This window comes from Trichosurus vulpecula, chromosome 6 (genome assembly GCF_011100635.1).
Source record: "Trichosurus vulpecula isolate mTriVul1 chromosome 6, mTriVul1.pri, whole genome shotgun sequence".
Lineage (NCBI taxonomy): Eukaryota > Metazoa > Chordata > Mammalia > Diprotodontia > Phalangeridae > Trichosurus > Trichosurus vulpecula.
Window position 1 is genome coordinate 185,948,076 of NC_050578.1, and position 13,707 is coordinate 185,961,782.

Below are 13,707 nucleotides of genomic sequence, written 5' to 3' on the forward strand. Positions count from 1 at the left end.
ATATAGAGATAGGGACTGGATGTATGAATGTCCATTATAGAATCATTATATAGGTCCGTTTGTCTGTTTCTCCCTGTCTCCCTCCCCCCCCCTCTCTTTTCTTTCTCTTTCTTTCTCTTTCTTTCTCTCTCTCTCTCTCTCTCTCTCTCTGTCTCTCTGTCTCTCTCTCTCTCCCTCTCACACTCCCTATCTGCTGTCTCCTTTGTTCCCAGTAGGCAGCATGACATGATTTGAGGAGGAGAAGGCCTTGTGTGCCCCAAATTCTCCCTCCCACTGAAGTCTTCTAAGGACAAATGAGAAAACTGTATTGAATTACTCAGATTAAAAATAATTTTAAAAAAATTTAAGGTGATGATCTTATTATAAGATTTGTTTCAAAATAGTCATCCTGCCTTCTCATTCAAAGTGTGTGATATCAAACATGCAAAGAAAATGAGATACTTATTATAGGCATTTACTGATCAAATCCTAAAGGCAGTAGTGGCAGGAGCAATGGAGTTGGGGTTAGAGGGCCTGGCTTGAAATCCCAGCTCTGCTTCCTACTACTTCTATGACGCTGGACAAGCCATGTTGCTTCTTTGGGACTCAACTGTAAAATAAGGCAGTTTGGCCAGATGGCCACTAAGGTCCTTTCCAGCTCTAAATCAATGACTCTGCAATCTTGTTTCAATTCCTATGGCTAAAATCATTCTTTTTAGCTGAAGCCCAAGAGGGCCCTTTAGGGGGGACATACACAGTTAAAAAATTCTGGACAAAATGTGGGATGCTAAGCCCTTGGGAGTGGGGGGAGCAAAAGTCATAGAAGAGGTCCCTATATATGTGGCAGAATGCATATGTCTATATGTGCATGGGAATGTATCTACTCTGTATGGTAGGTATCTATACGCACATATGCATATTTGTGTGTGTCTGACAGACAGACTTGGAGTCAGAAGACTTGAGTTCAACTTCTGGATTCTCCCCTTGCTCTAGCCTAGCAGGTAATCTTGGGCAAGTTACTACTTCTCTGGGCATCTGGACACATCTTCCCTTCCCTTCCTTTCCCTTCCCTTCCCTTCCCTTCCCTTCCCTTCCCTTCCCTTCCCTTCCCTTCCCTTCCCTTCCCTTCCCTTCCCTTCCCTTCCCTTCCCTTCCCTTCCCTTCCCTTCCCTTCCCTTCCCTTCCCTTCCCTTCCCTTCCCTTCCCTTCCCTTCCCTTCCCTTCCCTTCCCTTCCCATCTTTCTTTCATCAGGATTAAGCAACTTGCCCAGAGTCACACAGCTAGTAAGTGTCAGGGGTCCAATTTGAACTCAGGTCCTCTTGACTTCAGGGCTCACTGAGCCACCTAGGTACCCCATAGACATGTGTTTTCAATGATATAGGGGATTACCAGATGAGGAAACACCCTCTACCAATGAAGGTTGACCCCTTCTCAAACTTAAAGAATGTCCTAGAGCCCTGAGAAGATAAGTGATTTGTTCAGAGTCACACAGCCGGTTACATATTGGAAGCAGGATTGAACCAAGATTTTCCTAGCTCTAAAGTCAGCTTTCTATGCACTATTCACAACCATCTTCTTGGTCATTCAGGTTCACAACCTAGGCCTCATCCATGACTCCTCACCTTCTCTCACCCTATGTCATGCCATATCTAAACAGCTGCCAAATCTTGTCATTTCTACCTTTATAACATCTGTGGCATGTGTTCCTTTCTCTCCTCTGAAACAGCTACTACCCTCACGCAGGCCCTCATCACCTCCCATGATCTATTAAAATTGCCTGTGGACTGGTCTCCCACCCTCAAGTGTCTCCTCTAGTAGTTCCCTATTACCTCCAGGATCAAATATAAAACCCTCTGGTTTTCAAAGCCCTTCATAACCTGGCCCCCTCCCACCTTCCCAGTCTTCTTACACCCTACTCTCCTTCACTCTTTGACCCAATGAAACCAGCCTCCCTGCCATTTCTTATACAACATATGCCATCTCCTGAATCTATGACTTTACTGGCTCTCCCTCAGGACTGAAATTCTCTTCCTCCTCATCTCTGTCTTTTGTTGTCCCTCAGGTCAAAGCCTTTTCCAATCCTCCTTTATGCCAGCACCTTCTGTCTGAGATCATCTCCATCTCAACCTGTCTGTATCTTATTTGTACCTAGTTCTTTGTATGTTGTTTCCTCTACTGGACTATGAATTCCTTGAGAAGAAGAAATGGTTGTTGTTTCTTTAACCTTTCTTTGCATCCTGAGAGCTTAGCATAGTGCCTGGCACGTAGTAGGTACTTAATAAGATTGCCAACTTGGCTTGATATCATTCAGCCTCTTTCATTTGTCTGCAATAAGGATATGCTACTTCAATTGCCTGTCTCATGTCTATGTACAATGTATATAAGGTATATAAGGTACTCTTTTACTGCAAAGCACTAAATAAATTATTCATAGGTAACATAGTCAAGTCAACAAGCATTTATTAAGCAGTTACTATGTGCAAGGTACAGTGCTAAGTCAGGGGCTTACAAAGAAAGGTAAAAAGAAAACAGCCCTTGCTTTTAAGGAGCTTACTTTCTAATGGAGAAAAAAATAAATAAAATGATGAAAAGTGGGGGCTCAGGGAAAAAGGTGCAGAGGGTGTTGGGGGCATGGTGAAGAAAGAAGCCCAGGGAGTGAGAAGCAGAACCTAGAGAGGAATGAGCAAGTGAACATGGCTGGCCTGGACACTTTCCTTAACACAAAGGTTCCTGGAAGGAACTGAATGATCAGAGAGGAAGCGGCCTTGGGGGGCAGCAGAGTGATCTTCTAGGATAAGAAGGATGCACATGGAAAGTGAACTTCCAGGAGAAGAAGGCCATGTTATAGTAATGTGCATGTACCTAAACTGACATATGTGTGGATCATTTTGCAAAATGGTGAGAGGAATGAAAAAAGATGAGGTCCTGGTATTGATAGATTGTCTCTGAAGCAGAGATAGAACTAGAATGGGGCAGCTGGGACTTTGTCCTAGGGTGAGAAACTTAGGTTTACTTCCTTCTCTGCCCATACTACCCCTGAAGTGGCAACAACAGTAGTAGTTTCATAGGGTAGGGGGCACCTTCTTCCATCTCCAAAGCTTAGAAGCCTGCCCAGTGACCCAAAATGCAACTCTCCCCACCCCAATCGGCTGCACTACAGGTGAGCTTATCTCCCCCTATCACCTTCTGACTCTTCTCAGGTATGAAAATCATTAGTCGTGCTCATGCTCTGAAGGAAGGATTAGCTATAAGCAAGTGTGAGGAATTGTATTTCACTAGAGTTGAGGAGTCATCCCTAGGGTCCTGGAGAAGTGACAAGAGGGGAGAGGGCCAAAGGTGTGCCCCACAGCTCAGTGCTGGCCTGGGAGTGTTTGCATATCTGCCAGTTCTGTTCTCGTGGGCAGAGAATGTCAGCCCTGCACTTTGTGCCTTCCTGAGGCAGTAAACCTGGCTCTCCCCGCTAATAGCAGGGATAATTGCTGTGGGCAGCCTAAATCAGCTGGTTAAGGTTTAACTCCTTTCTTGCTAGAGTTCACCCTGAAGTGTCCCCCCAGCCCCTGGCTGCAAAGGCCTGAAGTATTTCTGGTGTGAAGTTGAGGATTATAGTGATGGCTCCTGGAGGGAAGGCAGGGAACCTAGGCTATTTATAGCAGGAGGCAACAAAGGTTCCTTTCACTGCCTTAAGCACGAGTTGTATCTCTCTGAAATTCTGCCTGTGTTGTGCAGAACTCCAAAGGGCAAGAGAACATGTTCCTCGGAGCCAGTAGAAAGTTCCTGGGCTGTTTTTAGCCCAGAGATGCCAGCTTTCAACCACCTAACGAGTTTAAATCAGCTTGATGGCAGTGCTTCGAATGGATGCAAATGAGGGTCAAAGCTATTTCCATAATGAAGAGCACTAACTATTCCAGCTCTTCTCTGTTTGGCCTCAAAGTGGCTAGAGAACTGAAGGAGGGAGGGAGAAAGAAGGAAGGAAAGAAGGAAGGAAGGAATGAAGGAAGGAAGGAAGGAAGGAAGGAAGGAAGGAAGGAAGGAAAGAGGGAAGGAATGAAGGAAGGAAGGAAGGAAAGAGGGAAGGAAGGAAGGAAGGAAAGAGGGAAGGAATGAAGGAAGGAAGGAAGGAAAGAGGGAAGGAATGAAGGAAGGAAGGAAGGAAAGAGGGAAGGAAGGAAGGAAGGAAGGAGGGAAGGAAGGAAGGAAGGAGGGAAGGAAGGAAGGAGGGATGGAAGGAAGGAGGGAAGGAAGGAAGGAAGGAGGGAAGGAAGGAAGGAGGGATGGAAGGGATGGAAAAAGGAAGGGAGGGAAAGAGGAAAGGAGGGAGGGGAGAAGGAAGGAAGGGAGGAAAGAGAGAAGGAAAGAAAGAAGGAAGGATGGAAGGAAGGATGAAAGAAAAGGAAGAAGGAAGGCTAGAAGAAAGAAAGAAGGAGCAGAAAGAAAAGGATGAAGAAAAAGTAGGAAGGGAGTTAAGGAATAGAGTGGAGAAGCGGAAAGAGGAAGAAGAGGAGAAGGAGAGAAAGGAAGGAAGGAAGGGAAGAGGGCTAGAGGGGAAAAGCAGAAGGAGGAATGAAGAAGGGAAAGGAATGTAGAAGAGAGGGTAAAGAGGATGGGAGGAAGGAAGACGAAAAGCAAGGAAAGGGGGAGGGGGAAAGAGGAAGGAAAGAGAAGAAGGAGAATATGAGCTCCCAGAGGGCAGGTACCATGTTTTTGTCCTTCATTGTATCCCCAACTCTTAGCACAATGCCTGGAACATAGTAGGAACTTACTAAATGCTTGTTGGCTGATTGAGGGGAAGGAGGAAGGGATGGTTGGAAGGAAAATGAGAGAGGGAGGAATGAATAGCAAATGAAAGAAGCTCAGATAGCCCAGTAGAACCCAGCCTCAGCCAGTGTCCAGGTACTTGATGTTTGGGGCACAATCTGACATAGACCTGGGTGTTTCCCACCAAAATCACCCCCAGAAAGGGTAAATTAAGAATGAGCTCCAGATTTCCCAAGATTCTATGCCTTGAGTCAGTCCCTTCCCCTCCCTTTGCCATGTTGCTTCTCTTGGCCCATCCCTTTCCTTCCCACTAAATAACCTGTATGATTTGGCCTTTTCAAGCTCCACCAATATGTGGACCATGAGCATCTTCTTTCCCAGAAGATTCCATGTGCTTGGCTTGTTCCTTGAAAATTACATGAATATGTAGATAATAGTAACATGGCCTAACCTTATTACTCTTCCATTAGGTCTTTGCTCACTGTGTTCAGCTCCTGATATTCCTGCATTTCAGAAATTAGCTTCATGTCATTCCACTGACACTCTCCTCAGCCGACTTACATTTTAATTAATCAGTATTTTTATGAGGCACAATACAGAGGCAGGTTATTTTGGCTCTTTTGGCACAGTCAATGAAATTGCATATGGTTTACCCTCCTATCTTCCAGAGAAGGGAGATAATAGATGCTTTAATACATATGGAATACATATTCCTCCATCTGAGAAATTCTTAATTGGAACAAAAGCAGAATTCAATAATTGATATGGATTCATTATTTTGAAGTAGTCTAGTCCCCAGGAGGGAAAAAATCAGATAGTTATCTTCTGAATTCCAAAGTGCCTTGAGATCCTCTGACCTACTACCCTACAGTACTTCCTGATAGATTCCTAGTTAGTCATTAACCCTTAGTAGGGAGGGACTGAATGCCTACTATACGTTACTCAAATGTTTGACTCTGATTTTTTTTCATTGTATTAAGAAGATATTTTGAATTCCCCATCCTTCAATTTACAAGGGAGGAGACGTTGTAACCCTTTTCCCTGCCTCCTACCCAGGAAGCTCATGGTCCAAAATTATACATGATAAATCACTGAGAGCAAACTCTTCACTGACCAGCATTCCATTCCTGGAACTATGTTGTCTTGTGTACCCCATCAATGCAGAGGTAGCTCTTGTTCCCCTGATAATGATCCTAAATTACCAGGAGGAAGAACCCTGACATGCTCCCTGAATCTTGAAAGGAAGATTCCATTCTGGTCATCATCACTTTGATATTAAATGTATTTTAAAATATTTAAGTTTTTACAATTGGACATTCCATGTGTGGTGTTGATGAAAATTCTGTTCTTAAAGATGCTTTACTAATTGTAGTTTAGCCATACTAGTAGAAAGAGAATTTAGCTCATGAGTAAAAGGTGCAGTGAAGGGTAACAGGGAGAAGGGGGGATGGAGGGTGAGTCTAAAGACTGGGGCTCTGACCCTGGCTTAAGTACTGGTTAACTGATTGGTGACTTCATTAACTCGGGTAGGGTTTCACTGCCTACTCAAAAGGGAATTTTCAAGTGGAGTAGGTCAGAAGTAATGATTTCCAAGATCCTTCTGCCTCTGTGTGTGTGTGTGTGTGTGTATATGTGTGTGTGTGTGTGTATGCGTGTATGTATGTGTGTGTATGCATGTACGCACACATGCTTGTATCCAGCTCTTAGCACAATGCCTGGGATATAGTCAGTGCTTAATAAATATTTATGATTATCTCAATGTGGCCTACCAGATATCATGCAGGACTCAGAATCAAGAAGGCCTGAATTTGAATTCTACCTCCAATACTTACTATTGATGTGACTAAAGGCAAGTCACTCAGTTTCTCAGTGCTTTGGTTTTCTCATCTATAAAATAGGGATTAAAAAAAAAACCCACCGTCTCTACTTAGTTACATCATAGAAACGTTGTGAGGCTCCATTGTGATAATATATGCCAAGTGCCTTGCAAACTTTAAGGCACTACATAAATGTCAGCTATTATTAGCCCTAAAGTTATATACCAGAATTCTAGGATACATATTTATATGTGCATATATGTACATATACAACATATGTGACGAAATATACAATTTTATCTTTTTTTTGTTCTCGGCCAGCGATTTTTATTAGACTGGGAAACTTAAAATATTGAAACATCCTTACTGAAAGAAATCGGCTATACTTCTGTAATTGAAGAGTTTCTGAGAGTTGTCTGAGGTGCTGAAATATTAAGTGACTTACTTAGGATCACATTGCTGGTATAGTCTGAGGGAGGACCTGAACCCAAGCCTTTCTGCCTCCAAAGCTGGCCCTCTTTCCACTGAATCCCGCTGCTGTTTGAAATTCACATGATTACATAAACACCTATGCATGTAAATAGAGACATAGGAAACATTGAAAGTAGTTGTCTACTAAATGGCATTTATTAAGCTCCTACTATGTGCCAGGCATTGTGGTATGGAGGAGGCTTTCTTGAAACTCATTCCCAGAGGAGTTTAAGTTGGCCAACTCCACTACACTTAGACATCTGCAGATCATTAATTAACTGTGTGTCTAGGATCAAGCAGAGCTAAGAAGGCTGTTCTGGAAATGTAGGTGACACTTTTTGGCAAGAATGTAATTCAGTACAGGGTGGTATACATGAACAGCTTTGGGAAGGGGTTTCATTTCATGGTCCCCACAACAGTTTGGTAGCTCAGGTGCTTGTGTTCCATTTGGAGCTCTCTTTTTACATTGTTCTGTTCCTTAGGCCAAATCAGCCAAGATCAGCTTAATTCGACCTCAGTGAAGACTCAAGTATGTCTCCCCAGCATGAGAGGCTGAAAGTGTTAATAAGAGAAAGTTGGGAAAGTCTATGAAGTGCTGCTTATCAGAAAGTCTACAGTCTACTGTGATAGGCAATCTACAAGTATGTTTGATAGATAGCAGAGGACTATATAAGTACTAAGATAGATTACCTAGCACAATTATCTCTTTTCCTTGAAAGCCCTCCTCTCTCAGGTCAATGAGCACCTATTTATTGGTAGGAGCCCAAGGTCATAAGAAACAAAAGCTCTCCTCCAGTATGATATCAAATCAATTAATTATATAGCAGTCTCTCAGTAGCAGCCCTTACGGGCACTTGCTTGCCCTTGTAGCAGCCTAGAAGCTACACCATTTACACCAGTGCCCTCAACTCTTTCATATACAGATTTCCTTTGTATGGTGAAAACCCATACTCTGCCTTCTAATTGGACAGTTCCAGTAACTGAAGTACTAGATGCAGTGGTCTGCAATAAGCCCGTCTATTCCCTCCTTCTTTTTCTTTTCAAATGCTCACAAACTGCCATTTTAATAATCCATTCCTGAACTTTATCAGAAATCAACGTCAAAATCACTTTTCTATAATCTAAAGTACCCATTTTCTTCTCCTTTTTGAAAATCAGGACACCAATTTGCCTGTCTTAAGTCCGGTTGAATCCAATGGCACAGTGCCTGGCACTTAGTATTTTAAAAAGTGCCAACCATCCATCTATCTATTCATCTATCCATTCATCCAGCTATCTATCTATCTATCTATCTATCTATCTATCTATCTATCTATCTATCTATCTATCTGTCTGTCTGTCTGTCTGTCTATCTATCTATCTATCAAACAGATTATTAAAGAAATGGTCTGTGACTAGAAAGGGAGCTGGTGATCCCTGTGAACCAGCATGGATTCATTAAGAAAGTCATTTCAGACTAACTTCATTCAATAGGACCACAGACTTAAAGCTAGAAGGAATCTTAAAGGTTATCTGATCTAACTCTTTCATATTACAGGTAAATAAATCAAGATACAAAAGGAAAAAAATGACCTGCCCAAGATCACATGGTTAGTGAACTCTAGGGGTTGAACCTCAGTCCTCTGACTCCAAATCCAGTGTTCCACACCTTAGCAACAACTTAAATATTTGTACAATTTAATTCAATGTGATGGGGTTCCTAGAGGGATAAGGCAGAGGAATTCCAAGGACAAAGTATATCTTTATTTCAGCAAGACAACTGAATGATTCCTCAGAGACAATTGATGGTGGCTCAGCAATCATATTCAAAAGGTCCTTCAGTGCCCCACTGTGGAGTCTCCTTGAGCCAGATGGACTTGAACTCATGAAAGTAGATAGATGTTCACTTACCATTTTTGCTTGCCTTGAGTTCTAATTTTCTATGAACCATTTAGGTTCTATCTTCCCCAGTCTTAAAATAACTTCCCTTGATTAATAAAAAGGAAAAGGAAGTAGAATGGTAATTGAGGAATTTGTCTTTCTTCACATCTTATGTCATCTGCTTCCCATGCACTCCATGTAGAAGTTCTATACCTTCCCTGAAATTCCTATTGCCTCCTCTCCCCTCAACATTGCTTTAAAAATCCAGTTTTATTGTCTTTAACATTTGTCATAAGTCACAGCTTACACTGGACTTTAGCTTGGTAATACTTTTATAGAACTTTGCCACCCTCTTGTATTGTTCTTACTTCTATCTCTCATACTTGTCCTTTGAAGTCTGAGTTCTTTGACGAGCTTCCTGTTTAGCCATATCTTTTCTTCCTCATTGAAATCAATTATAACTGAGTCACCACCAGAATTTTGTTCTTGAGAGCCTTGTCCCTCTGATTTAGTATCTGAAGCTATGGAATCTTACTGATTCTATTTCTAGACACTTTGAAATCTGTATTCCTAATATCTAGGGGTACATATCAGACTATGACTGGTGTTCCCTTCTTTATCGAGCACAAATTTTAGTATGGCATGATTCCCAACTTCAAAGGTCACCTTGATCCCTTTTTCTCTACTCTCAAGGCCACCACCCTCATTCCCAAACTCATCACCTTATGCCTGGGCTATTTCCATAGCTTCTTAGCTTTTTTCGCTGTTTGTGGTCTCTTCTGTCTCCAATCTAGCTTCCACACAGCTGCCAAATTGATACTCCTAAAACACAGATCTGATTGTAGCATAGCTCTGGGGCTCACTTTCCTAGCTCCTACTTCTTCTAGCAGGCTGGTTCCTCAGAGCACAGATGTTTTCTTCAGAGTCTGGGGGCGTGTATCTTTCTAATGCTAAATCTCATGAACCCCACTGGTATCCTTCCCCTATAGGCTATGAGTTAATATCAATTAGTCAACTAGAGTTAATTAGATTTTAGTAAGGGGTATTTACGAAAGTTGTATAGTAAGAATAGTTGGTACAAAACAACCCACCGACTACACAAATCTTCGACACACTTCTCCCACTGGTATATATAGTGGGGTAGGGGAGAGGAGAGGAAGTCAGCTAAAACTTAGAAGGCACATGTTGAAAAGGGGTTGCTAGAATCATTTTCATCCCTTTTGTGGGGGCACTCATGAAATTTCTCTTAGGTATGAATTAGTTAGGTATGGATTAGCTTTTCTGTTATTGTAGATCTGCTTCCGGGTTTTTCCAGAGCCCTGAAATTGCCTTTCCTCACAGAATCTAATCTTTCCCTACCTTCCAATATAGAGACTGCCTCTAGTCACTGCTTTCCTGAGGCCACTGCTAAGATGATGTTAAAGAAAAGTCCAAATCCTCTGACCTTCCAAATTTCATGAGATCTTCCTTTGGTCAAAGGGTTTGGGGAAGAGACTGATGGGCTTTTTCCTTCACCCACACCCACCCAATCCCAAGTAATTCTCAGGGGCTTAGCTAAAGAGGCTTCCTTCACTAAGCTTCTTGATGCTGGTATCTCTGGGTTCCCGGCTAGTCTGCTATTTTATAGGTTACTCACAGGGCATTACCAAGTTTCCTCAACAAGTACAAACACATTTCCTGTGTGATGCCACTCCAATTCACCCAGTGATTTTTAAGGACCCCCAAAGTGACCCAGGGGTTTTTATTTTTTTTGCATAGTCTCAAACCTATGGCTGATCAATTCAATCAAGGAATATTCTCTTTCGACATTTAAGTAAGATGGGGTAATTTATTGCTCTGCCTTTATGGAACCATTTCACCTCCTTCCTCAGAAATCTTTAATGACTCCCACATGCTTCTGTGGTAAAATAGAGACTGGCATTTAAAGACTTCCACCCTGGTTCTTATTCCTTCCCTATCTCTACTTAGCACAACTCATGTGCCACCTCTTATATCAGGTCTTTCCTGATTCCCCACCTTCTAGCACTTTCTCCCTCTTGAAATTACTTTGTATACATGCTCTATTTACTTACTTGTATAGATGTCATATCCCTTCTCCTATTCCCACTTACATGGAATATAAGCTTTTTGAAGGCAATGATTGTTTTATTTTTGTCTTTGAATCTCCAGTACCTAGCAGAGTACTTTGCACACAGTGGGTTCTTAATCAATGTTAACCAAATTGACTTTCCTGTGTCATTAATTTGGCACTAGAAGATGATGCCTATACAATTAGTTATTCCTTTTATGTATGTATATGTCCTGTTTGTCCAACCACAGGGGTTTATTGCTTTTGTTTTCAAATTTAATACTTTATTTTCCACCAATTACATGCAAAAACAATTTTTAGCATTTGTTTCTCAAAATTTTGGAGTTCCAAGTGCTCTTCTTTCCTCCATCTCCTCCTCCACTCCCAATTGAGAAGGCAAGCAATCTGATATAGGCCATACATATGCACTCATGCAAAACGTATTTCCACGTTAGTCATGTCATGAAAGAAAACAGAAAAAAAAACCAAGAAAAATAAAATAAAGAAAAAGTATGCTTTGATCTGTATTCCAGACCCATTCAGTTCTTTCTCTGGAGATGGATAGCATTTTTCACCATGAGTCCTTCAGAATTTTCTTGAATCATTGTATTGCTGGGAATAGCCATGTCATTCACAGTTGATCATCATACAATATTGCTGTTACTATATGCAGTGTTCTCCTGGTTTGGCTCATCCCAAGGGGTGTATTTCTTGTAAGATGGGCACAATGTATTAAGCCTCTGTATTCATAACACCTAATTCAGTGCTCTATACAGAGTAGGTATTTAATAAATGTACATTGTTGATGATGAAATGTCTAATTTAATCATTTCAGTCACCTAATCCATTGCCCTTTATTCTAAGTCCCAGCTTAAGGGTTCGGTGAGAAGGAGGAGTAGGTATTAGGGAAAGAGCGGAAACCAAGTAGCTGCCTGCATGATGGATTTCTGCAAATGAGACTTTGGCATCTGTTGGTATCTGTTGCTATCCTAATCTCCTATCTTGGCTGTTTAGCACTTAATTCAATGCCTCACTCTTAGTAGCTCTGGGAGGTGAGCAAATCACTAAATCTCTCTGAGTTGGAGGTAACTCTCAAACTATCTAAGGCATACATTGGTTGCTCTCTGTTTGCATGGAGAGTGATTATACATGAAGACAATCATGGGTCTTTGCTACATTGACACATTAACAAGATCTTTCCATACCTTTATAAGTTCCTTTGTCTCACTTCGTTCCATTCCCCTCTCTTGCTCTTGGCTCCCAGCCTTCTGGAGATAGATCACCATCTCTATTAAGATCTCCGAGAGTCTGACAAACATATTGTCAGAAATCTGCAGGGGATGAACAATTAATCAATACATACATAATCCTCAAAGCCTTGTTTGTTGTTGTTCAGCCATCTCAATCATGTCCAACTCTTCATGACTCCATTTGGAGGTTTCTTGGCAAGATACTGGTGTGATTTTCCATTCCTTTCTCTAGCTCATTTTACAGATGAGGACCTGAGGCAACCAGGGTTAAGTGATTTGTCCAGGGTCACATGGCTGTCTGAGGTCATATTTGAACCCATGAAGATGAATGTTCCTGAGTCCAAGTCCAGTGTGCTATTGCCTATACTGCCTAGCTGCTGTGTAAAAGATATAGATATAAGGAAGAGGGACTTAGGCTTTTCTCTAAGTCTCTCCTCCCTCTCCACCCAACCCCCAGGGATATATGTAATGTTCTGGATATTATATAGGGGTGTGCGCGCGGGCGCGCGCGCGCGCGTGTGTGTGTGTGTGTGTGTAACCTCACTATATATACATATATGACATATATATATAAAACATAGACATATCTATACATATATATATATATACACATGTATATACATACACACATACATATATATCTCCCTCATTAGAATATAAGAACTTTGATGGAATCAATCAATTAACATTTATTAAGCACCTGCTTAATTGTGCTGAGTACTGGTATGGGACCAGTCCTTTCTTTGTGTTTAATAGATTTGTTCTTGATAATATATTGATTTGGGGGATTGTTTTTTCTTTTTTTACCATCTTTTCCTTTGAGATCTCCTAATTCTTTCCTTCAGGCTCTCAATCTTTTCTCTCTGGTTTACCTTTCCCCATCCCTAGAGGATGCTTTAGAGGAAGGGAAAGGGTTGTGAGACCTCATTTCTCTTTTTTCCTACTTAAGCCTTAACACTTGCTCTATGCTAAACACATCTGTGTGTTTCCTAGGTTTGTATGGTGGTTCCTCTGGAAGCCCAGTGAAGAATGGCGGTGGACATGGGGCATTGGGATGAGTTCTATATTTCATAATAAGATATGGAAAGAACCCAAGTGTGCTGGAGAAACAGCCCTGTTTTACCACAATGCCAATCACACGCCCAGCTTCCATTGACTACTGGAAGGAACTTCAGTGCTATGTTGATAGAGAAGGAAGGCTTGTGTTTGCAGTCAGCACCATAGGCAGGGGCTTACTGGCCATTCAAGGAGGTCAGATTCTTTTTCTTTTTCTTTCTAATAGCTTGTGTCTGAATCTTCCTCATGGCTGGGGGTGGGGGTGGAAGTGGGAAAAGAATGTGCTTAGATTATTAAATCTGGTCTCAGCCCAGTGTAGTGAAATCCTGATACTTCCTGTAACAACATAAATGTATTCCATTAGATAGAATAAGCCACAATCAGCCCGTATCTACGGAGCTTCCTTGTATCAGCTCTACAAAGAAGGAAGATGAGTATATTTAATAATTA